Source organism: Desmodus rotundus, chromosome 13 (assembly GCF_022682495.2).
Source record: "Desmodus rotundus isolate HL8 chromosome 13, HLdesRot8A.1, whole genome shotgun sequence".
Taxonomy (NCBI): domain Eukaryota; kingdom Metazoa; phylum Chordata; class Mammalia; order Chiroptera; family Phyllostomidae; genus Desmodus; species Desmodus rotundus.
The window spans coordinates 54,192,735-54,218,606 of NC_071399.1; the positions used below are offsets into that span (position 1 = coordinate 54,192,735).

General features: G+C 42.4%; 1 long non-coding RNA gene across 1 annotated transcript in view; it reads left to right on the top strand.

Annotated features, from left to right (window-relative positions):
* LOC123480340 (uncharacterized) overlaps positions 1 to 23,802 on the top strand; it is a 35,536-nt gene extending 11,734 nt beyond the window's left edge. The window contains exons 2-5 of the long non-coding RNA XR_008425922.2: positions 7,791 to 7,884; positions 19,927 to 20,095; positions 21,817 to 21,928; positions 23,063 to 23,802. This is a non-coding gene — a long non-coding RNA (uncharacterized lncRNA). The remainder of the gene's footprint in view (positions 1 to 7,790; positions 7,885 to 19,926; positions 20,096 to 21,816; positions 21,929 to 23,062) is intronic.
* Positions 23,803 to 25,872: the final 2,070 nt, after the last annotated feature.

Sequence of the window (25,872 nt, forward strand, 5' to 3'; positions counted from 1 at the left end):
GGGTGGGTTCCTTGGGGTGATCAGGCCTAAGAAAGAATGCATAAAATTCTATGAAACCTGCTTTGCTAATGCCCTCAATTTAAATGATAAAGGTCCAAGCATGAAATGAGTTTGTTTCCCTAAAGTTTTATGGCCCTTTAGCTATGTGACTCTGACTCAAAATAAGCCCTCAGAGTTCTTTGAATGTTATCTATTTGACTATTACTGTCTGACAATGATTGATGAGCTTTCCATGTATACCTTGTATTCCAATGCAAATTAAGCCAATAAAAGCCTGTCAAGGCAAGGGTAGGGATGCTCTCCTCTTGAGAAAGTGGTGAGGCACTCCTAGGCATTCTCCCCTTGAGGGAGTGGCTATGCCATCCCTTTTCCTCCACAGGACTTGATAGTCCATGTGAATTTGTCTTGTCTCAGCCACAACGCTGCGGGCACTTCTTGCCGGTGACTGCATCAAAAGAGCACCTGCTTCTTTTTGAACAAGACGGATTGTACTTCATAGGGCTGGTGACAGTAGAACTACGCACTGGAGGATGAAGAAGATTGCCAGCAGATGTGGGGCTCTATCCCTTTGCAGGTTAGGCAAAGGGAACCTTGTGTGCAAAGTCATAGGAGCTGTTCACACCATTGTGTAGGGGAAGAGGAAGTACTTTAGTATCACTGGAATACATACAGTGTACACAGGAAAGGGGCAGAAGATGATTCAGGGCAAGATCAGATCACCAAGAGTTTCTATGTTATGTTAAAGAGCTCATACTTTGTTTTTAATATTGAGAATTAAAAAAGCATGAAAAATAATTTAGTAGACATCCGTATCTGTATTTCTATCACCCAGACCTAAAAACCATTAGCATTTAACCATTTCTATCCTTAAAAATAAAAACACTATAGATACATTTAAACCAGCACCTCTTGCCTAATTCCTTGCTCTACACCCCTTCCCTGAGGCAGACTGTTCATTTGTATTTATCCTTTCAGATCATTTACAGCACATTTTACATACATGAGTATTATGCTATAATACATCATTCTGCATCATGCTTTTCTCTTTCCTCAACATTGTTTTTGGCTCTATCCATATTGATAGAGCAATTCATTCATTTTAACTGTTGCATAGAATCCCATTTTATGAATACAGTATTTTATTTATCTGTTTCCTTATTGATAGTGATACTGGTTCTATCCAGTTTTAGGCTATGAAAAATGATGTTGCAGTCAGCATCATTATCTTATTTTTTTAGGGAACAGTATCCAGTTTTTCCTGATGATAAAGAATTCATGTTGAAGAGTGAAGGATTTATTAAGAAAACAAATTATAAAACAATAAGCATGAACAGATCTCTAGGCCTTTTCTCTGGAGATTGTTACTCAGAGAGAGGGACTGGTGATATTTTGGGGGAATGTTTTTTGGTAACAAGTTCCCTAAGTGATTCTTTTCATTTAGGGAAATTGCGAAATGGGCAGAAAGTATATATACCCATGTCCTCTCTCCTGAAAGAGGTATAGGGCCACCATAGGGTTTTATGTCAAGAAGTACCATGATAAAATTTGTGTTCAGACATATTCCATTGGTGACAGTATGACCAATATATTGAGCCCAACTTCCTTTGTAAATCAGTCTTTTTTTTAGGGATGCAAAGTGGGGTAATGCATGGTCCTTAAAGGCAGGTAAATTGCAATCTACTAGAGCATTTTACAGAATGTGGGTGAATGGGACCTAAAGGCTTACAATCCATAGACAAATTGTTTCCTGGCCCAGGATTTCTGGAAAGGATCATCCCTTTGAGGACTGGCTGGTCAGTATCAGCATCCACATTGCCCTTGTTGTTTTCCCACCTGTGAGGTGATTTGTCATATTTTGCATATTTTTGTTCTTCTAAGTTCTTTTTCAGGGAAGAAGGTTGGAAAAAATACCTGAATGGGGTTTGATATATATATTTCATTTTTTCCCATTTTCCATAAATGTGAAATATCAAGATCTGTGATTGTTTTAGAAATTTTCCAACTCACGCAGAAGCAATAAAAATAATTCAATTATCAATAATTCAACAATTCATTTCAGTATTAACACCCTTTTCTGAAGCCTAAAGAAATGATATTTCTAACCTACTATAAGAGGACAGAAATTAGGTATTATATATTAGGAGTTGTAGAGGCATCCTGTCCCAACTCCTTCATTTTACCAAAGAGAAAACTAACACTCCAAGAGCAGAACAGGTTTACCCAAGACTACTCAGAGGGTTAGTGGAGGAGCCAGGACTGGAACGATAGTCTCCTTGCCATTGTTCTTTCTAAACACTTATAATTATCTACAGCAGCAGATGATCTGTTGTTTTTACACATAAGTCTTACCCCTTCCCATTTCTAGGAGATAGTGGCTGAGAAGTCACCCCCTCACCTTCTGGATGGGACATAGAGTAACTCTCTAGTCATTCTCCCTTCAGAGCTGTGAACCCACCCATGGCCGTTGAATGTCTGTGCTACCCACAGAGCTCTCCTGCTGGCCTGCACTGGTCGCAGGACCCGGCACCCACTTCTCACTGTGTTCCTGCTTCTGGTGGCTAATGGAAGCTCAAAGTTCCTTCTGAAGTTAATGAAGGAGCTCCACTCTTAGATAAGCTTTGAGGGAAATGAACCTAGAGACAATAGAGAAGCATTCTCAGACCTGCCAAGGAGAGGGGCTATTTTTAAGTTAGGAAAGGAGACATTGTTGTTGAGTGAAAGAATTCGTTTGAACCTTTGTTTCTGCCTCTTAGAAGAAAATTCTTTTATGATGAGTGTATTGATACTAATTCAGTGCCCAAGTCCAGAACTTGTGTTTTCAGAGAGAAGAAGCTCTTTCAGGTTTTTACTTTTCCATTCTTAGTTATATACCACAAGCTTCTAAGAAAAGTATTACTCTGTGAAGTGACAAAGATATATTGTTTGATTTGTCATCAGAAGAACAGGGTTCAAGTCTTGGCTTTAGTATTTACTAGCTGTGTGATCATTGGCAAGTCACTTCTCATATCCAGTTCAGTTTTCTAAGCCTAAAATGGCAGTGGTTGGGACCTGCATCGCATGGTTCAATCATCCATTCATTTTTATACATTTGTTTATTCACCTGCTATGTGGCAAGCACTGTGCTAAGTGCTAGGAATGCAAAGTGAGGCATGGTCCCTGCTGTCATGGAATTTACATTCCAGTAAGGTAGACAATCAAGTCATCACATTAATGAATATGTATTTCCAAACTGATTATACTCTCTAAGGGCTAACAGTATGGTTTTATTAGAGAGTATAGCAGGGGAATTGACCTAAATGAAAGGGTAAAGAGAAGGAGGAGTGGGTAAATGGTTTAAGGAAGGGTTCCCTGAGGAAAAGAAATTCAAGCTTGGATCAGAAAGACATCAAACTAAAAGTAGGATGAATGTGTTCCCAACAGGAAAAAATAGCATGTGCAAAGACCCTGGGGTGGGAGGGTGCACAGTACATTTCAGTCAAGGGACTGAAAAAAATACCAACTTGACTGGAGCTGAGAGATTGAAGGGAGAATGGGAGGAGGGCAGGCTGGAAAAGTAGGCATGAGCCAAACCAGGTAGGGATTTGCAGGCCATAGCAAAGATTCTGGTATTTATCTTAAAGGCAAGAAGAGGTGACCAAAGATGTTTAAACTTGAGGTGTGCGTGCACATGTATGTATGTGTGTAGGTGTGTGAATATGTGCATTTGTATAGGGGTGTGTGTGTGTGTGTGTGTGTGTGTGTGTGTATGAGACCTACAAATGAGAATGAATTGGAGGGGAGCTAGACTGAATGTGGAGAGACCAGTCAAAGGCATTGCAGTGGTCAAGGCAGAATACTGGGCTAGGTCAGTGGTAGTGGGGAGAATGAGGTATAGATACATGTGAGATCTCTTACATATCACTTAAGATGGAGGGTGATGGAAAGGACTGCAGCCTTCATTTCTGATTAGTGGGATGGGATGGATGATGGTGTTATTCTCTGAGATGGAGAACCATGGAGAAGGGCCCAGGTTTTTTAGCAGAGAAGAACGTAATTTCAGTCTTAGATATGTGGAATTTAAGAACTTCTGAGACATCCAAGAAGCAGGTGAAAACATGAGTCTGAAGCTTGGAAGCAAGGACTCCCCTGGACATAGGAATTTGAGTCAGGAGACCGTTACTGAATTTGTGGTTTTGGATGAGATTGCTTGGGAGGAAAGTGTGGATTGAGAGGCAGTGACCAGAGAGTTAGGAAGAACGTCAGGACAGTATTGTTTTATGGAAGCCAGGGAATGAGAGTGTTTCAAAAAGAAGGGTGTTATTAACCAGATCAAATGCTGCTGAAGGTGAGGCAGGACGAGCTCTAAATGTGTCTGTCAGATGTGATGGTGGCAACAGTTAACATCTCTGAGAACTACCCTAACATCTTAATGTGTAACTCATTATCCCCACTTCCAGATAAGGAGACTGAGGCACAAGGAGCTTATGTAATATTCCCAAAGTTACACAGTAAGTAATTTGAACTGAAGAAATATGGCTCTAGGCCTCATTTCCTCAACAACTTTCATGTGCTGCTCCCTCCTAGTTATATAGAAGTCATTGCTAATGTCATCACCTAAAGGTCACATAAGTAGGGAAGAAGCTAGATAGGAGCCAGTACTGTCTGAGGTTTTAGAAATCCACCCCCAACTCCCAGGCCTTCGATCTTCTGCCTTCTGCTGCAGCCTCCCTGGTCATGCATGAGCTTGAGACCCTTCCAGGTCTGCTAGCTCATGTATAATGGCTTCAACATTTTCCGCCCCCTAGGAAAATATTTGGTTAAGGCACAGGGGGACTTGATAAGGCAGATTTAGCCTCCCCATTGTTAGGGTGACCATATGACCAATTTACCTGTGACTATCCCAGTTGATCCTTGTCCTGGCATCATTATGACAATCTCTCCCTTTCACTCTCAAGACAATCCCAGTTTAGATGGTAAATTCTATAGTCTCCTGTGATGGACAGTTTTATGTGTCAACTTGGCTAGACTTTAGTCCTCATTTATTCCTTCAGACACCGAACTAGGTGTGATTGTGAGGGTATTTTATAGATATGGAATAATGTCTATAGTCAGTTTACCTTAAGTAAAGAAGTTGTCCTAGATAATCTCAGTGGGCCTGATCCAATCACTTGAAAGACCTTAATTGCAGAACTTAGGTTTCTCTGAAGAAGAAAAATATTCTGCCTATGAATAGCAGCATCAATCAGCTCCTGCCTGAGAGTTCAGTTTATTCTTCCTGAGAGCTTGCCCTGTGAATTTCAGACTTGCCTAGCTGCCCCCAGTAATCACAAAAGCCAATTTCTGGCAATGAATCTCTTAATATATATTTTCTAGTGGCCTCTTCTCTTCTCTAGTGTTCTCTTCTCTGGTAGAATCCTGACTAGTGCATCTCCCTATGCACAGACCCATGTCTACCTGTGCCACAGTGGCCCAGGGAATTGGAGTGAGGTGGGTTGTCATCTTCTAGGTCCCTAGACTGGAGACAGGGAGACTGGGGAGTTGTGGGAGACTTTGGGTTGTTACGATGATTGGGGATACTATTGAAGCATAGTGCCGAGGTGTTAGGATTCTAAATGCTTTGCTATGCATAGCAGCCCTGTGTGACAGAGAGATATTTTACCTAAAATGCCAATCAAACTCTATTTACAAACACTGAGAATGATAAAAAGAGATAGTGGCAAGGGAGTTAAGGATTCTGTCAGAAGGTTGCTGACATGATAGGCCATAGATATCGTTGGATTAGGAGGGAAGTGAAGAAAGGAAATCACTCAGAAGGGGTCAATGAACTGGAGGTCTCAACAAAATTGAGAAATAATCCTAAAGGAAGTCAGTGAATAAGCAAGTTGGATGGAGAGATGATCATCTTGGAGTAAGATGCTGGAATCAAGGGCTTTGAAGGTGTAGCAGTTTCCATCGACAAAGTCTGTGTGACCATGGAAGTCGGTGGTAGAAGTGAGTATAGGCAGCCATGGGGACTTCAGTCAAGGGTGACAGATGGGTAATCCACACAGATATTTTGTTGGAGAGGAAGGCAAGTCCAAAGTTGTGAGGAACAAATGAAATGATGGATTGGAGAATGATCTGTGAACTCTCAATGAAGTTATTGTGATTAAAGAGCCTCAAGCAGAAGAGGTCCTGCCTCTTGGCATTACATCTTATCCATGGTGCTGTTTGCCTGGGGAGAGCTAAAGCAGATTCTGTTACCCTTCATTCTCAGTGGAGGGTAAGTGTGCTGCTGGAGTGTGGCCTTTACCTTCACTAAGGCCCCTCTCTCAGCATTCCAAAGCATAGCAGCTATCACCTGACCTGACTGTCACTCATAGAATCGTGTGACACAACACAAGGATGACTTAGCTCATACAAAGCAATAAAGGAAACCAAGAAGCAGAGAATGGAAGTGGCACACCTGAGATTATGTGTGCATCCAGGAGCAATCTTAGATTAAAACCATTCAGGATCTATTTATTAGGCCAAGCCAGGGAGGGATCTGAGGCAATCCTGGAAACTCACCCACAGCTAGTGTCTCCACTGTGATTTCTACCTATACAAGTATGTGGATTTGGTGGATGCCCCAGAACTTGTCCCTCTCTGAAAGGAGGGTCCAAAGACTTGTCGATCACAAGGTGATAGATGTTGGGTGATGTTATGAAGACACTGTGGGTGGATGTGCACATGATCAACCATGGCAGTCAAACATACTGAGCTTCTCTTGAATAAGGAGGTTGTTCTGACTCTGTTGTGTCAGAAAACTCCTTTTATTTAGAAGACAAATCAATATATTATTCATGCTTTTTTCTGCATTTCTTCTCTGGCTAAATTTTGATGGCTCTTCTGTGAGCTTTGCATGTCTAAATTTAACATTGTTACCAATCCAGACTGCTGGCCTTCTGCAGGGCTCCTCAGAGTGACAAATAGGTGGTGATATTTATGAGCTCATTTAAGTATAATTGCAGTGAAGTTTTCTCTATGGCAACTCAAAGCAATAAGAATGGTTTCTTTGTTTCTTAGCTGGGGAACTAGGTGCAGAGAAGGCCAGTAACTAAAACGAGATCACATAGCAAGTCAGTGGAAGAACTGGCTCCAAAACTGCAGTTGTCTAATGATGGTAGCATTTGAGTGCTTTCCTCTAAGCTCGGGGCCTTGTACGTTCATTTTATCAATTCCTTACAACTATCCTATCATCATCATCATCACCATTACCACCGCTACCATCATCATCACCATCATCCTCATCACCATCACTGTTCCAATCTGCAAATTATAGATCAAGAAACTGATGTATATATTTTTTGCAGAGTTAGGTAATTAACAAATGGTAGGATTTGAACTCAAGGTATCTGGCTCTATCTATGGGCACACTGAGCTCCTCTATTGAACTGCTCTGTATTGTCCTGCCTCCTTGTACTAATTCACTGCTCATGCATAGGAAGTTACCTCTGCCAGGTGTTGCATTGGATGAGAGATAAGAGCATACATAAAATACTAGAGAAAGTGATAGAAATTGATGAGCCATGCACATAGGAATAATGTGAGGTTGCTTTCTGGGTTGCTGCAGAGCAGCCACACTCTGTTACTGTGTGTGCATCTCTTATGTGAATGCCAAGGTTGTACTGTGTGGTATTCTGACATGGCTCACAATGTTAAGGTGGCCTCCTTCTGGGTAGGCATGGTCATTATCTGTAGTGAGATCATTTCTGATGTCTCTTAATTTTAAAAGAGATTCTTAGGAACCAAACCATGAACATAGAACTCTACCCTCTCTTTTTGTCTAGACTCTGGAGAATGATGATGTCTAGGAGTAGACCCCTGCTTGGTGGATGTTGGGGATGGGGGCTGTCATGATAACGGAGGAGAGGCAGAAAGGAGGTGAGTGTTATTGTGCTCTGCTAACTGAAAAGGAGTAAGTGGGTTTTTTGTAAGAGAGATGACCTATAATTTTGGTATGCTTTGTGCTTTTCCATTTTGTTACCCCCAGTCATTAGTAAAGCCTTTTGAATTGTTCCAGCCCAGAGCCAATTGTGCTGCCATTACACAGAAAAGAGGTAACTTGTGAACACTGGATCAGTTATAGAATAGGAGCTGTAGTGAAATTTGGCCAGAAAGTCCAGCGGAGAGTTGCAGTTTCTTAAATAGAGTCCCAGTGTCCCAATAAGCTGTCTCTTCAGCAGAGTCACCTTTAAAGTCATACCTGGAGGTTTGTCTTTCTGTGGTGGTGTCATTTATTCTTTGTCTAAGCTAAACTGTGCACTCCTGCTGCCTGGTAAGTTGTTCTTTTAGAGGAGTGAGCTGCCCTGGAGTTGTGAGGGCAGACCTTTTTGCTCTGAATTTTACCATCATTAACAAAATCCCACAGGTTCTTACCAAACACATGGCTCTCCATCACTGTGGCAACTAGAGAGACTTACTGCAGAGAGAGATATTTTAAAAATGTACTTACTACTCTATAATTTCATAACAACATTAAAATATTAAAGTAGAAAAAATTTACCTACAATCTTGCTTTCCTAACACATTAAACTATTTCTTTTTTTAAGTAAAGTTTATTGATTATGCTATTACAGTTGTCATATTTTCTCTTCCCTTTATCCCCCTCTGCCTAACACCCCCACTCCCTCCAGTATTCCTCCCCCCACATAGTTCATGTGCATGGATCGTACATACAAGTTTTCTGGCTTCTACATTTCCTATACTATTCTTGACCTCCCCTGTCTATTTTGTACCTACCATTTATGCTACTTACTCCCTGTACCTTCCCCCCCATTCTTCCCCTGCTCCCTATCCCTGCTGATAATCTTCCATGTGAGCTCTATTTCTATGATTCTGTTCCTGTTCTAGTTGTTTGTTTAATATTTTTTTTTAGGTTCAATTGTGGATAGGTGTGAGTTTGTTGTCATTTTACTGTTCTGAGTTTTGATCTTCTTTTTCTTAGATAAATCCCTTTAACATTTCATATAATAAGGGCTTGGTGATGATGAACTCCTTTAACTTGGCCTTATCTGGGAAGCATTTTATCTGCCCTTCCATTCTAAATGATAGCTTTGCTGGATAGATTAATCTTGGTTGTAGGTCCTTGCTTTTCATCACTTTGAATACTTTTTGCCAGTCTCTTCTAGCCTGCAAAATTTCTTTTGAGAAATCAGCTGACAGTCTTATGGGAGCCCCTTTATAGAGAACTCTCTTCTTTTCTCTTTCTGCTTTTAAGATTCTCTTTATCTTTAACCTTTGGCATTTCAATTATGAAGTGTCTTGCTTGGTCATCTTTGGGCCCAACTTGTTTGGAGTTCTCTGTGCTTTCTGGATTTGTATGTCTATCTGCTTCACCAAATTAAGGAAGTTTTCTTTCATTGTTTTTTCAAATAAGTTTTCAATTTCTTGCTCTTCCTCTTCTTCTGGCACCCTGTGATGCAGACTTTGGTATGTTTGGAGATGTCTCAGAGGCTCCTTAGACTATTCTCATTTTTTTAAATTCTTTTTTCTTCTTGCTTTTCTGATTGAATGCTTTATTTCCCTTATGTTTCAAACCATTGTTTTGAATCTCAGCTTCATCCACTCCACTGTTAGTTCCCTGTAGATATTTCTTTATTTCACTTGGTGTAACCTTCATTTCTGCCTGGGTTTTTTTTTTTTTTTTTTTTTTGCTGTTGCCATACTCAATGAGTTCTTTGAGCATCCTGATAACCAGTGTTTTGAACTCTGCATCTGATAAGTTGGTTATCTCCATTTCATTTAGTTCTTTTTCTGGAGCTTTGTTCCATTCTTTCATTTGGGCCATATTTCTTTGCCTCCTCAATTTGGCAGCCTCCTTTTGTTTGTTTCTGTGTTTTAGGAAGAGCTGCCTTGACTCTTGTCTTAGTAGCCTGGACTATTGTAGAAAAGGCACTTTTAAATTGTGTGGGGCAGAGCCTTACATAATCGCCAGGGCAGGGCAACCCATTTTACTGCTTTGTGGCTCTGTGTTGGGGGGAATTGGAGAGGGGACAGTACTGCTGCCTTGCTTTTAGTGGTTTGCTCGGGAGGCATGCACCCTTTTCCCAGTCATTTCACTTTCTCCCAGTATGTGGCTGGTGCCTTTCCAGTTGTACTTTTCAGTTCCTCATACTGAATCCTAGAGTCTTTTTAAGTCCTAAGTCCACGTGGGCTCTTTAAGAGGAGTCTGCTGAAAATCCAGCAGTGTCTTTTGTCACCCCACCCCCAAATGTTTATTACAGCCAGAAGTTATGGGGATTTATTTTCCTGGTGCTAGAACCCTGTGCTATGTTGTCTGACCTGTGGCTTGGATCCCTCCCTCCTGAGATATCCCACCTGATTTTTATCCTCCACATGTGAGTATGAGACCTCCCATTCCACTACCTCTCTGGACTGCACCATGTCTCTGTGCTCTCCGCCCATCTCTGTGTCTCCACTGTTCCTACCTGTCTGGATGAATGTGGCTTCTTTAAATCCTTAGTTGTTGGTCTTCAATACAGCTCAATTTTTTGATAGTTCTGGGTGATTTTTTTTGTGGTCCAGTTGTAATTTTTTTCTGTAGTTGTGCAAGGAGGTGAAGTGTGTTTATCTATGCCTCCATCGTGATCAGAAGTCTGAACTAAACTATTTTTTTTTGTCATAACAATCAAAGGGATGGTATAGTTTAGAGGTCTTCTTTTGCGTGCATGTGTGTGTGTATGTGTGTGATGTTTTTGTTTCATTTTTCTTTAAGGACATTATGCTACAGATTTTGGAACAACTTGCCTTCATTGATTTCTGATTTTTAAAAGGCTAATTATTAAATATATAACTGAGATTATTTAGTTGCATACCTTTGTAAAATGATAGGAATAAATTCATACATTAGAAAGAAATTATTTGTCACGATGTTGCAATTTTTTATACATTTAAAAAATATTTGACATAGTCTTCACATATGTAATGCATTGATTCTCAGTGGGTATGGGTGGGGGTGATTTTGCCCTGCAGGGGACATTTGGCCAGGTCTGGAGACATTTTTGGTTGTCACAACTAGGATGATGCTATGGCATCTAGTGGGTAGAGGTCAGGGATGCCGCTACAGTGCACAGTGCGGCCCCTGTCACAAAGAATTATCTGCCCTGAGATGTCAACAGAGCTGAGGTTGAGGAACCTTGTTACAATGTAAAATGGTGATTTCATAGTTTTTGAGTGGATGCTTACTTTACTTAAGCATCCCCTGTTCCCTTAGTTGTTTGTTGGTTTTTCAGTGTTGTGAGCATCTTCAGGCCTTGACCTTTGTCTTGCTTTGGGCTTGCAGTGAGTTATTCAAAGGGGTGTGGAGGGAAGGTTCCAGCTGTCACCTGGCTTCCCTGGGTTTGGAAATCATCGTTGGGACAGGTGGAAAGGCAGGGTTTTTCTACAAATGCTGCAGGCTATTTGTAGTTACTGAGCTTTATTAGTTAACTTTGGATGAAGGCAACAGGAATACAATGGAGCAGGAATACAACTGAAAGGACAAAGTCTTGGGACCAGTGGGACTCAGGGATCTCAGAAGTGAAATAGATTTACATTGAATCTGAAAGTATTCTCTCAGGTTAGTCAGTTGGGCTTACCTATACCTGGCCACACCCAGCTAAATTGCAACTCTTTCCTTTCTACCTACCTTCTCCACTTAATCTTTTACTTTAGTATCCATTGCTGTCTCACATGCTATCTATTTTGCCTATTTATCTTACTTATTTCTGTCTTGCCCTTCATGAGGACAGGGATTTGTGTACTTCTATTTCTCAACACCCAGAACAAGTCATGGCTCATTGTAGCTACTTGATGCCTATTCAATGGGTGAATGAGTTGATAATTCACAAGCACACAAGGTGGTTTTACTTTTAGTAGTATGGTGAACATACCCACTGCTCCCAGATATGGTTTCTCTTTTCACTCTCTTTTTATTTCACTTTGGGTTTCTTGCTGATGTTGGGGAAATGTGTTATTAGAGGGGAAGAATGACAGAGAGAGGGAGAGATAGAGAGAGAGAGACAGAGAGAGAGAGAGAGAGAGAGAGAGAGAGAGAGAGAGAGAGAGAGAGAGTAAGGAAGCCCCCTGTAAGGGACAAGAGTAGAGGCTGCCTGAGGGAGGTATGGACAAGAACCGCTACAGTTCGAGCACGAAGAACCACTGCCAGAATTTCTGGACTGTGACTCTTCTGGGAGCTGTGCTCTGTGCCACATGGGCCACCCTGGGCTTCCTTGTCAGGTTGTCTTGGATGCTGTGAGGCTCTTCTTATAGACCCATCTTAAGATGGCAGCCCCGCTACCCAGCTGCCTCAGTGCCAGCCTTGGAGCTCCTCCCTGGGACTCATTGTGGGCTGGATTCTAGGGCACATCATACCACACAACTGTGGCCTCAGACCAGGGTTAGGCTCCTGGTCTGGGTGCTCACAGTTACATTCGATATACTGTTTATGAAATTATGTATATTCTTGACTCAAAAAAATTCCCTCACATACAACATCTGAGCCTGTATACACATTTTTATTTTTTATTGAAATACCACTAGCTCCAGCTAAAAAGGGGTGGTGGGAATGGGGGTAGGGAGAGGCCATCTGAAACCACTCAGGTGATCAGTGATAGCCCTGACTCAGGCCTCTGCAGCCACACAGCTGGCAGCTTTGGAGGCCAGCATTATGTTTCACATCACTTGGAGGCAGGTGAGCTGAAACCCGCCTCTCTGGCTGCTAGTGCAGGTGCAACTCCAACCAGGGAGTTCTGTCACCTCATCTTGGCAGCTTGGGTTCTTGAAAAGCAAGTGACAGGGGCAATAATCTGCACTTGGCAAAGCAAACCCACACAGACTCTGAAAGGCACAGCTGGGCCAGGCTCAGCAACTTTATTCATTAGGCAGTTAATCTTGAGGCTGTCAGCTGAGGCCACAAGGGCAGGCCCAGGCAGGGAAGCTGTGCTTTCAACAATTCAATACAGGCCCACAAATATTGTTGAGCTCATGCTATGCAGGAGGCACTGTGAGTGGCTGCAGAGGAAAAGACAAGTAAGGGACAGTTCCTGCCTCTAGAAGCTTACCTTCTAACTTCTCTGAGAACCACAAGAGTATGGCAGCAGAGAACAGCTGGGGTTCAGAGGTGGAAAGAGAATATCTCATTGAAAAATCAAGACAAATGTCATGGAGGAGTCCTGAAGTCTGGATATAATTTCTTCCTTCTTATCCCCTCTCTTCCCTATATAGATAGAATAATCACCACCCCGTAAATGTCAATGCCTTAACCCCCAGAACCTATGACTATATTACCTTATATGGCAAAAGAAAATTTGTAGATGTTATGAAGGATCTTGAGATGGGGAGATTACATCAAATTATCAAGGTGAACCCTAAATATAATCACTAACATCCTTATATGACAGAAGCTAGAAATTCAGAGAGAGTGAGATTTGAAGATACTATGCTGCTGGGTTTGAGGATGGAGGATGAGGCCATAAGCCGAGGAATGCTGGCAGCCTCTGGAAAAGGCAAGGAAATGGATTCTTCCCCTTATAGCCTCCAGGAGGAAAGGAGTCCAGCTGACCCATATGGACCTCTGATCTCCAGAACTATAAGGTAATACATTTGTGTTAAGTCATTAAATTTGTAGTAATTTGCTACAGTGCATGGGTAACACATATACTCCTTTTTTGTTCCCTTCCCCCTTCCTTCCCAATTCTTCCTTCTCCCAATTACAAAAATAACACATGCTCATTTTTTCAGTTTCATATAATATAGAAATGCGTAAATTTAAAAAAGGAAAGTTCTCTCCATGTCCCATCCTCCCATCTTCTTGGTAGGAGGCACAGTGGTTCAGAATGAAGGGTCTTAGTTCACATACTGGCTTTTTCACTTATTTCCTGCATGATGTTTGGCAAGTTATTGACCTTTATTCGAGTTCATTTATTTCCTCATTTTTAAAATGGGGAAAATGTTACTCACTTCACAGGATTGTTAACTCAGTGCTTAGAAGAGTAAGCATGTCAGCTCTTACTTTCTTTCTACATCTTGTTCTAGTCTATACAAACACATATGGATGTATTTATACAAATAATATAAAGGGACCCATTTTTACTATGATATTATCCATATTATTCTGTAACATGAGCAGGTCATTTTAGGCAGGATTATAGGTGGAGAAGAGAATTCCAGGCATACTGGTGTATAAGCAAAAACACAATGATGGGAAAGTATGGAGAGTATTCAAGAGATAATAAATAGAACAAATAGTTTAGTGAGAGAGAGAGAAGAAAGAAGAGAAGAGAGAGAAACTGGAATAAATGGTTAGGGCCAGATTGTAGAGGGCCTTGATTGACAAGGAGTGAAAGGGATGCACTAAAGATTTCTGATGGAAGGTTAAAGAATAAGAGGGAATGAGACTTGCTCCTCAGGGAGGCTCTGAGGCAATGGAGCAGGGTTGTGAGAATGTGGAGTGAAAGATAGGCAAGGAAACAATGGCAGCTTGAGTTAGGAGGATGGCAGGGAGAAAGGAAAATATGGATGGATTTACAGACAATTTTGAAAGGCGATTTCCTGAACTGGACTATTGGTTGAAAAGGGTGGGAGTTACATGAAGCCAATATGGCTATGAGATTTTGAGCATTGGGTACCTGGGAGAATGGTGATGTTAAAATCTTGGTTGTTATGCTTGGCTTCTTTCTGTCATTGCCAACATCCAATCAAATAATACAATAATAACAATAAGTTCTGCTACCTCAAGTTCTCAGAGTTTCTCATACTCATCCCTTTGTACTTATTCTCTAGTACCCAGTTTAGGCATCCTTTCTTTCCAAAATGCTCTTAGACTCCTTCCTCCCCAGTCTGGGTTGGGTTTTTCTCTTAAGTGCTTCTCTTCAATGCATAATCTTCTGTGCCTATCTTTCTGTATTTCCGAACTGTTTTAAAATGACCTGATTATATGACTCTTTCTTTCACTAGATTAGGAAGGTCTTGAGGAAAAGGACTGGATCTTACTAATCTTTATATTTTCACTGCTTAGCACATTGCCTGCACGGTTGCCATTTTGAATATGTTTGGCTAGAATATCTAGATGGAAATACATTATAGCCAAACAAATGCAGATAGAAATATGAATCTGGGGCTCTGGTCAGAGGTGCAGAGACAGATCATAAGTCTTCTGCAAAGAGGTAAAGTAATGAGCCTGGGTAGAGAAGAAGATGGAGGTTGACCTTGGGTGGGGAGCTCTCAGATTCAGGTAGTGTGGGAGAGAAAACAGTGAAAAGCACCCCCCCCAAAAAAAAACAGTCAGAGACTGGTAGGACACCCAGGATGGTGAAATAGCAGGAAAATCAAGAGAGTTTAAGTAATGGGAGTGTGGTCATTGGGGTCGAATGTTGCATGGAGGTCAGGGGGATGAGGAACAATGAAAGGTCTTTCCTATGGTACTTGGAAGATCATTCCTGAGCCCTATGAGATGTGCAAGGTGACCAGGTGATAAGGAATGCAAGAGGACTGAGTGGTGAAGCAGTGGAAATGTTGATGCCTCTTTCAATATGCTTGGAAGGGAAGGAAAAGGAGGAATAAAAGAATAGGACCTGTGAGAGAGGCAGGGTGACTGAGACTGTTGAAAGTTGCTGAGTGGAAGGTGCTGGTAGAGGCTGGAAAGTTGAAAATGTAAGCAAGTGAAGGGATAAAGGGAGAGACTCTACAAGAAAGAGCACTTCTCATTGGGAGAGGCACGGAGAAGGAAAAAGAAGGAAGGGAGAGATTTAGCAGCAGAAAGCAGTCAAATGGTCCCCTGATAATGTAGGAAGCAAGCCCATATTCGGGAAGAAAGGGTGTTGGGAGTGAGTTTGGGGACAGGAGAGAGGCAGGACATTTGGGTTGTATCAACCACTTGGGTGTATCAGGGGTTTTAAGGAATAACATATAGGGCCTTTACTACTTAGATTTTGATGGGCTCTAGTAAGGATTTGCTTTTCTAGTCCTATTTAGCAGCAGGGGAGCAGGGGCAGGAAAAGGACAGGCACTAGGACTGAGAAGACTGTAACAGAAGGTCAAGTGCAAGGTGAGAGCAAGCTCATTGTAAAAATGGCTGAGCATGGATTCCATCAGAATGAGGATGAGACAGAAAACAAGAGTGGGCTGATCACTGCAGCTCATGACAGGTCATGGGAACAGAGCTTTGTGACATTGGACTAATCTCCCTTCCTGCACCCCAGAGCAGTATCCAGCCATACCAAAGCCATCTAATTCCTCTTGATTGGTTTGGAAGGAAAAACAATGCCTTATAGAAAATACCTCTGGGCCCCTTTTTCCCAAAAGAGCCTTACAACCTTTGCCCCCTGATGGCATCTGACAGCTTTGTGTGGGGTGGTCCCAGCCCACTTTTTCATGTTCTCACCCACGTTTGAGTCTGGAGGATTCTGAGTATGTGGGTTTCTCTCTATAGCTTATGTTTTCCATGTCTACAGTTTTCCTCTCCTCCTTTCCTCTTCCCCACTATTTGCTTCCACACCCTTGGGGGTGCCAGCTTTGGAAGCCTGCATCGTGCAGCACCAAGCTCTGAAAGAAGATGGCCATTGTCCATTGGTAATAGTCATCATGGGAAGTGGTTTCCTCTTTGGAGATTTTGTAGTGGAGCATTTAGGAGATCCTACGAATGTCTGCCCCCAAGATGGGTTGGCTGATTGACAAGTATAGGTCAACAAAACATATAAATTTATATTTCCCCCATGGAGCAAGCTGGATCATTGACTTCTGGTCATGAAAGCTGTGCATGGTTGAACCACCTGGAATTAGGGAGGCCTGTGAGTACCAAGAGACAGGCAGGCAGAAGCACATGGCATTTCACCACCTCTGTGTTCTTGGGCCCTGTAGCTTCTTTCCACTCTAATTTTTATGTTTATATTTTTTTCTCTTATGCTTTTTAATTCCCTCTGGGCAGGGGCTAAGCTGTAAGCACCAAAGCCAGGTCATATTTATGGCAACTTTGCTCAATAAGTCCCTTCTGGGAGGAAGTGGGAGGAGGAGGGTCTGCTCAGTGGCCTGAGCAGCCTTTGTTCCCAGGACTCAGGACCCAGCTGTCCATATGGGCTCTACTTTCTTCTCTCAAACAGGCTGTCTCTGCCCCAATCCTGCTAATGAGGGATTGGAAACATAGCTCTAGTGTAAAAGTGTGCTGCATTCCCAGTGTACAGATGATTCAGATAAAGCTTCTATCTTTAATTTTGCCCATTCTCTCCTTCTTATTGATTCTTTGCATTTCACTGAGGGGATTATTTGATTTGGAGGTAGATTCTGCAATTACCTCACATGTTATCTGGACAACACAATGCAGGCAAAAGTGAGTTTTATTTACAAAATCTGAATTATCTGAGTAATGCCATCCCTGAAGACTTAGCCTTGGAGAAGACAGGACCTGGGGAAGCATGCAAGGAGACCCTAGTCCTAGACAACCATGTACAGAGGACCCTGCCTTGGCAGAAGGTTGGAGATGAGACTATGTGTTGCACAACAAGAGCTTGTGTCTCCTCCAGCCTAAGCCTGATCCACTTGTCATTTTGGATTATTTCCCTCATACCTGTGCAGGGAGGCAGATCCATTAATTGCAAGGATTCCCAGCATGTTCTATAGTGGCATGAAACACAAGTACCATTTCCTCTCAGCTCTGGCTTTCATAGGGCCTACCTGAATGCATTTTTGTTGTCTCCAAACCTGGCACTTTAAAACAAATGAAAAGGCCCCTGAATGACAAACACAGCACACATAGTGGGAAGGCCATTTTCAGGGAAATGGTTGCAAGGAGAATCGGTACTTTATGAATATTCACTGATGTGTAAACCTGCACATTGCTTATATGCTTTTCTGCATTCTAATTTGCCCATGAATACAAATGAGTCTTGTTTAAAATAGAGAGAAGGAGCAGGCTCCTTACAGAACACCTAATTGAAAGATGTTTGTACATCATGTCTGGTATTTAGTAAACAGAGAGACAAATCCAATCGTTTTCCAAACGAGACCTCAGAAACAATAAAAAATAATGATCACAAAATCCCGGAGAGTAGGAATGTGCAGAAACGAGTGCTTTCCTAAAAAGGGGGACATAATTACTCTGTCTGAGGGTGCAATTAGTGTCCTAATTATATGAAGTTGGATTTTGCTTATCTCTTCAGTAAATCATCTGTCAAGATTTAGCTGTCTTGAGGAGTCATACAACAGAAGGGCTGGGTCCCGTACTGGGAGCCAATGATGGGTGGTCCTGTGGGGAGAGGAGCCAGGACTGATGCTACTTTGGGAAGTACCTTCATCTTTCTTTTGGACTGACAGATGGTTTCAGTTTGGGTTGGACTGCCTGCTGCTCCTTTCAATGCAAGAGTGTTACCTTTTTGGATTCATGAAAGCCACTCAATCAAAGATAAAAAGGCAGGCCAGTGTGAGGAATCAATAAAATCTCTACTTTCAGCTGGAGTGTCTAATAGTAATTCTTCTCGTGTCACTGCCTGGTTAAACAGTCATAGTCCTGCTAAAAGCCCTATAAGACATAATAGATTCACGTGACTTTGCTCTATTTTGTTACATTTGGTTTGAAAAAGGGCAGAGGGGCTCCTGCTTTTCTAAAACAAACCAGACACTGAAGCATTGTACATCAAAATATATTCAACCACTGCGGATCATCTCATCAGAGCAGAGGGGGCTTCCTTTGTGCACCACTTATGTTTCCATGCACCTGATATATTCATTGCAAACCCTCCTTTGGAGATGGTTCAGTACCCATCCCAAGTCACTCTGCTTACACTTACATGTGTTCTTCAATGGTGGTTGTTCTTGGAAAAATCATAAAAAACATATACTTTTTAATTTTAAACCAAGCCATTTGTACACACTGAGATCTGCTGCTGAGGAATTGATAGCAAATGTCACACATTTCAGAGCTGACATGGCAAAGAGTCTCAGGTAGGGCCTTTGGCAATGGCTTCTTGTGAAATGAGTTTATGTTGGGCTGGGGGAGCAGGGTTTTCCTAAGGTTGTTAAGTGGCAGTGTGGTTAAAATTTATGAGCAATGCTGTCACTCTCCTTGCTGATACCCTTTCAGGCCCTGGAAGGGCTCCAAGGCCATAGGCAGCGAATCATAGAGGTGTCCAGGCCTTTTCTTTCTAATCTTTCTTCCTCAGGTCTTATAGAGAAAAAAATGAAGTGTTTGTGTCTGAGTTGTGCAGCATTAAATGGAACTGGCTGGGTCACCACCCACACATTGATGTCCAGGGATTTTGAGTGAAAGAGAATCACAGAGCATGCTATTTTGCCATCTGGGGTGAGAAAGAAGCGATGAGACAAGCGGCACTTTGTTGGTCATTCCAAGCAGAGTCTTTGATCAGGAGTGGCCTTTGTGAAGGTTCTGCTGACCTCTCCTCTCCCATATCCCTCCAAACCCAGGCCACTGCCCACCCTTTGCTTCCCTTGGCAGGTTTGTCTGCTGCTGTCGGGCCTTGCCTGAACCATCTTACACATATCGTGGTAGACTACAGAAGACAGAAAAATATTGAGTGTCTTTTCCCTTGTTGTCCCCTCATACTCCCCCCAGGGAAACTTCAGCAGATGTAGACAAGACTTTAATAGCTACATAAAGAGAAATGCATGACAATCTCATTAGGAGAGCCATAATGGCCTGTCGGAGGATCTCAGAGAGGATGATATATCAATATCTACTTTGTTATGGCCTCCCTAATGATGGCGGTTTGCTCCTACCCATAATTGTCCATTCATTGCTCATTTGACCTGGCTCCCAGTAATAGTTTGCCCTCTCTTGCATCAGTCTCCCTTTGAGGCCTTCTACAATTGGTGACACAACTCTTTAATGCGGGTAAATCAGAGCCAGTAAATGACAATCATAAAAAAGCAGTTAGTGGGCCACCCCATGGTTTGCCTTGATATGGCACATTAAGGTTCTTTCTTTTCGTTTTCCAGCGGCCCTCTGTCACACTCCATCCTGAGCTCAACATCTGCAGGAGGTCAAGGCACCGGGAGGCCTTAGTTTTCCAACCATCTGCTAAGGAAAAAGGAAATCAGTACCAGAGGATGGAGGAGAAGAACCTAAATGATATTCTGAAGACCTTCTTAAAGTTATTTATTGCGGGTGAGGACAGGAGAATCGTTATTAATGCTATCCGCCCATTGTCTTCCTTCTGTGCCTCAGAGGGCAGTGGACATAATTAAAGTCGTAGCTGAGTTCATTTTTCCCCTTGGAGGCTTAAATAGCCTGGAGTCATTTCCCATTCCTCCCTCCCACTAGTGCAGGTCCTCCGTAGCTGCTGAAAAATTCAGCATTCCTATAAACTACGGCACTTTGTAAAGGTCACGCGCCAGTTAATCTGAACCCGGCTCTGGTGCCTTGCTCACTGTCGCCGCAGCTGTGGCTGTCCTACCCGGTGATGGGGGCTGCCTGTGGATGACAAGAGGGGCACAAGGCAGGCACACAGAGCTCTTTAAATATTGCCGAGCAGTTCCTGGATCAGCATGATATTTAAAGATTTTTGTTCCACCTGCCTGCAAAATATAGCGTCCAGCTGAGAGGCAAGAAAATGAATATGGATTTCTTGCCCTTTCAGTGTATTCACTCCAGAAAATAGCCATTTCTTTCTTTTTTCTTTTTTGCCAAGCTGGGACTGCAGGCTTCAGGCAACCACGATTACAATCATGCATCATGAATGAAATGTGCCATTTGGAGAAAATCAGCCACTCATTCCATTTCAAACCCCCCTACAAATCAATGGTGCTAGAATAGTTTTGGGGCTGAGCTGGATGTTGTGCTTGAACTAAAGCACTTTCTCAACATACTTCTGACACTCAGAGTTGCCAGGGGCAGACTCTGCCTGGGGTTTCAACAAGAGAATTATCAGCTTCCAAAAACTGGGTCTTGTTCAGCACATGACCAGGGAAGCGAGGCTTAGTGCTGATGGGTAGAACACTGAGCAGGGTCAGAAGACGTGCTTCCTAGCTTGAGTGTTGCTGCCTGAGTCAGCTTTTAATGAATCCTTTCATTCATAAAACATATCTGGAGTACTTCCTGTGTGCCAGGCACTGTGCATAACTCTGGGATGTAAGAGTAAACAAGGTGGACACAAATCCTGTCATCATGTGGCTTCTAGAGTTTAATATGAAACAGAACAAATTACTGGGCAAGTATGATATAGTGTGATAAGCCTTAGCACAGTGGGAAAATTTTCACGTCTCTAGTTTCCTGTGTGTATTTTTAATAGAAAATATGCAGAAGTTTAAGAAGATAAACTCTCAAGACATTCTTCCCTTTCAGGATCCTAATCCATCAGTAAAGCAATTAGACATCAAACATTCAACTTTACTTTATTTCCAGGGCTAGACAAGGCTCTTGTACTGTTGTTCTCAAGGTCACCACAACCTGGTGCAGATGCAAGACTCATGCAGATGAAATGTTAATTCACAGTTGATGTACCAGATAAATGTTATGGACTTTGAGAAGTTTGTGGGAGTTCAGAGAGTTCCTTGGGATTTCAGAGGAGGGAGAGGTGGCTAAGTGCCTTATCAGTGCCAGATACACTTTTCTCTGCACCTTCTTAACTGCTCCCCTGGCTCCTATTACTTAGATATGGAGAGGACTCCTAAATTCACGTCTCCAGTCGAGATATTTCCTACAAGCTTTTCCCTCCCCTTTGCCATTTCCTTGGCTAACTCCTACTCATTTACCATCTCCCCATTTAAGCAGCATTGGCTCTAAGTGGCTTATTTATTCCTTTGAGCCAAGTTAGGTTTCCTCGCATGTTCCTGTGGCACCTTGGTTTGTACCATAGCACTTACCACATTTTTTTTGTAATCATTTAGTCAGCTCTCTTCTTTACAAGTCTGCAAGAACCTGAAGGGCAGAGGCCATGTCTCTTCAAGTCACTCTTGTTCCCCAGAGCCACTACAGAGCTTTGCATTTTGTTGGTGTTTGGTAAGTAATTTGTTTTGTAAATGAATGGTTATCAAATTCTTCTAGAGAATAAACATAACTTCCTTAAGGTATGATTCTAGACCATTTCCCCCATTTGGGTAGTCCACCCCAGAGTAAGAAAAAAGTAAACTGGCTTTGTGCCAATATACTTCCAATAGAGTATGGTGTCTTAGGCAGACTTTCCAAAAAAAAAAAAAAAAAAATCAGAGCCCAAGACAAAGCTTAAATGCTAATGTGTTATATGGAGGGTGCAATTCCAGGGCAATGAAAGTGAAGGAAAAGAGAAATGAAGCAGGGAAGGATGGGAAGCCACTCAAGATGATGTGTTAGTGTGCTGGCCCTGATTCATGATGGCACATGTGTGCATGTTGCACAAACACACACACACAAAACCACCACCACCACGACAAAATAATTACAGCCAGTTGCTCAGGCGGTACATCTGCTCATCCATGCATGATGTTTTTAGAGAGACCAGAAGGAAAAACCAAGCCTCAGAGCAGTCCTTTGGAGGAAAAAGAAGGGGATCTATCTTCCCACTCCTACTACCATTGGTCAAGGTTAAGTCCCATAGGAACTTCTCTGTATTTTTGGTTTGTTTTATTTGACCCTCTTGAAAGCCACCAAAGAAGCCAGAACCCATGCCCTATACTATGATATTTCTTCCAAGTCACATATATATGCAGAACAGAGTAAATATAGCAGGCCCGAGACTACTGTTTTTAAAAAGGCCTGCTTGCAATGGTTGGCCCTTGGTTGGCATCTAGAACTTTAGATTTTAGGAGGGTTCCCATCACTGAGCCTGAACATTTTTTGTGCAAATGATGATTTATGCCAACCACTTGTTTTCCTTCTGGGAATCTGGAGTTTGGGTATGTGCTGACAGAGGATACCTACATGGCCAGTCCCAGATAAAAACGCTGGGCCACCAAGTCTCTAATGAGCTTCCTGGTAGACAACATTGTCACATCCCATTGTGGGTTATTGTCACAACCCATTGCTAGAGTAATTGAGTGAGTCTTGTGGGACTTCCCTGGGGGAGGAATCTTGGAAGTTTGGGCCTGGTCTTCCTGGGACTTCCCTCAATGTGATGTTTCCCTTTGCTGACTGTGCTTTGTATCCTTTTTCTGTCAGAACTCATAACCATGGAGACTTCTGGCCAAGATGGAGGGGTAGGTAGATACACTGTGCCTCCTTGCACAACCAAAAGAAGGACAACAAATTTTAAAACAAAAAACCACCAGAACTGCCAGAAAAATCAAACTGTATGGAAGTCTAACAACCAAGGAGTTAAAGAAACATTCATCCCGACCAGTAGGAGGGGCAGAGATGGGCAGCGGGGGTGGAGAGGACATGTGACAAGGTGGCAGCTGGAGGACTTGAGCGGGTGAGGCAGCAGCTGATGGACCAGGAAGTCCCACATTTGCATGTAGATAAACTGGGAGGAAACACTGGGGAGCAAGACAGACTGCACAACCCAGGGTTCCAGTGTGGGGAAATAAAGCCTCAAAACCTCTGACTGAAAAAATCTGTGGTGGTTGTGGCAGAGTTCCCATAAGATTATCAGCTAATTTCTCAAAAGAAACCTTACAGGCAAGAAGGGGCTGGAAAGAAATATTCCAAGTCATAAAAGGCAAGGATCTATATCCAAGATTACTCTATCCAAAAAAGCTATCATTTACAATAGAAGGGCAGATAAATTGCTTCGCAGATAAGGTCAAGTTAAAGGAGTTCATCATCACGAAGCCCTTATTATATAAAATGTTAAAAAGAACTTATCTAAGAAAAAGAAGATCATCAAAGCTATGAACAGTAAAATGACAACAAACTCACAACTATCAACAACCAAACCTAAAAAAGCAAAAACAACCTAAGCAAACTAGAACAGGAACAGAATCACAGAAATGGAGATCACATGGAGTGTTATCAGTGGGGAGGAGGGGAATGAGGGAAAAGGTGCAGGGAATGAGAAGCATAAATGATAGGTGTAAAATAGACCTATCTATTTTAGGGGGAGATTAACAATAGTATAAGAAGTGTAGAAACCAAAGAACTTATATGTACGACCCATGGACATGAGCTAAGGGAGGAGAGTGTGGGTGGGAGGGGTGGGTGCAGGGTGGAGGGGAATAAAGGGGGGAAAATGCGACAAATGTAATAGCATAATCAATAAATATATTTTAAAAAGAACTCATAACCATGAGTGTGACTATATGCCAGAGTCCTGTGAGGCATCCTAGTGAATCACTGAATCTGTGGTCTTGGAGACCCCTGACGTAGCGTATATGGCTGGTTGGTCTTGGGTGGAAGAATCAAGCAGGCTTTAGGAAACTGGTAGGCCAAGGTAGAGGCTGAGGTGAAATAAGAGGATGAGGGTCTGGGAGACAGGGGAGGCTGAGGAGGTACAAAGATGTATTTGATACATGTAGCAAAAAAGCCCAGATGGACCTCGTTAGCTATCAGCTGTGCAAACTACTCAGTGGATTGTTTCTTCTTCTTGGTTTTATTATGGTGATTATAATTATATCTACCTTGCAGTATTGTACAGATTGGTATAATATATGACTTTTTTCAATCTTGTTGACTTTCAAGAAAAGGCATTTTGACCCTTTATCTTTAGCAGCAGTATTTGGATGGAGTGTGGGGGGAGAGGAATGGAGAGAGTGAAGATGCAGCAATGGGTGAGGACTGCCAGTGTGGGTAGATGGAAAGTCACTATTTCCATCTCACCAGTGTTGGAATGAAATGTTTTGGATAAGATGGTACCTGGTTCTAGATGTTGTGGTGCTTGGTTTTCTGATATAGAAGCATTTCTAAGAGAGTTCTCTTTAGACCTACCAGATAGCACTTTCCAAATAATGGCCATCTTGGGTTTGACCTGGGACCAGCCTAAGACTATACAGTATGTTCTTAGGTCCCCATTTCCTCTATTGGTGACTAGTAGAATTATTTGGCTGCAAGCAACAGACCTTAACTAACATAAGCAAAAATGCATTATTGGAAGGCTTCAGAGTGGGTTGTAAAGAGTAGGAGCTGAACAAGTAGGCCACAGGTGGGGTAAACACCAGGGCAGTTTGGTGCCTCAGTAGTTGGACCAACACTCTATAGAGTTGTGATAGTTGGTGGCAACTTTTACCTCTTGGCTTCCCTTTTTGTGAAAGTTTCTGATTCCCCAGAGAGGGGCTGTGATTGGCCTACTTGGAGCACTTGGCCACCCTGGTAGTCAGGAGGAGGACTTCTGTGACTGGCAGCTCAGTCAAAATATATCATGGAAGAAAGCATTCCATAAACAAAGGAGGATGCCATTATCAGAAGCAGCTGAGACATTGACATTGAGTTACTTTTCTAACATGGCCTCTGCTCTGTGGAACTCAAGTCACCAGGTCGCAGTTCTGCCTCGGAGACATTGGAAGCCTGATGCTACTGTGGTACCCTGGGGTGTTGTGAGATTTGGTCACTCTTGAGGGTTTTCCACATATCTTTGATTTCTCCATGCCTTCCAAACATATCCAAAAAACAATTTGGAAGGACCCCTATTTATGTTACTGATCACTGATCTCTTCTCGCCACTTAAGGGTATACTTTTAGAGAGTCTTGATGGTTTTGTCAACCTGAGTGCTTTCACCTTCTATGCCTCTCCAAGCCTTTGAAGATGCTCTGTTGTCTGACAAGAGTGTGTTTTCCTTGGCTACAAATGCCTACTCACCTTCAAGCTCCAATGTCATCCTTTGTGTGGTCCCCATCCTCACCGAAGTTATGCAGTTAGTGGCAGAGGCTTATGTAGACTTTAGATCCCTTGGCTTTCAGTTAGAGTCATTACAATAAAGTAGCTACTAATTAGGACTTTGGGGTCAAAAAACCTTGAGTTTGAGTCCTAGTTCTGCATTTACTACATCAGATAACCTTGAGAATGTAATTTACCATATTGGAGACTTGGTTTTCTT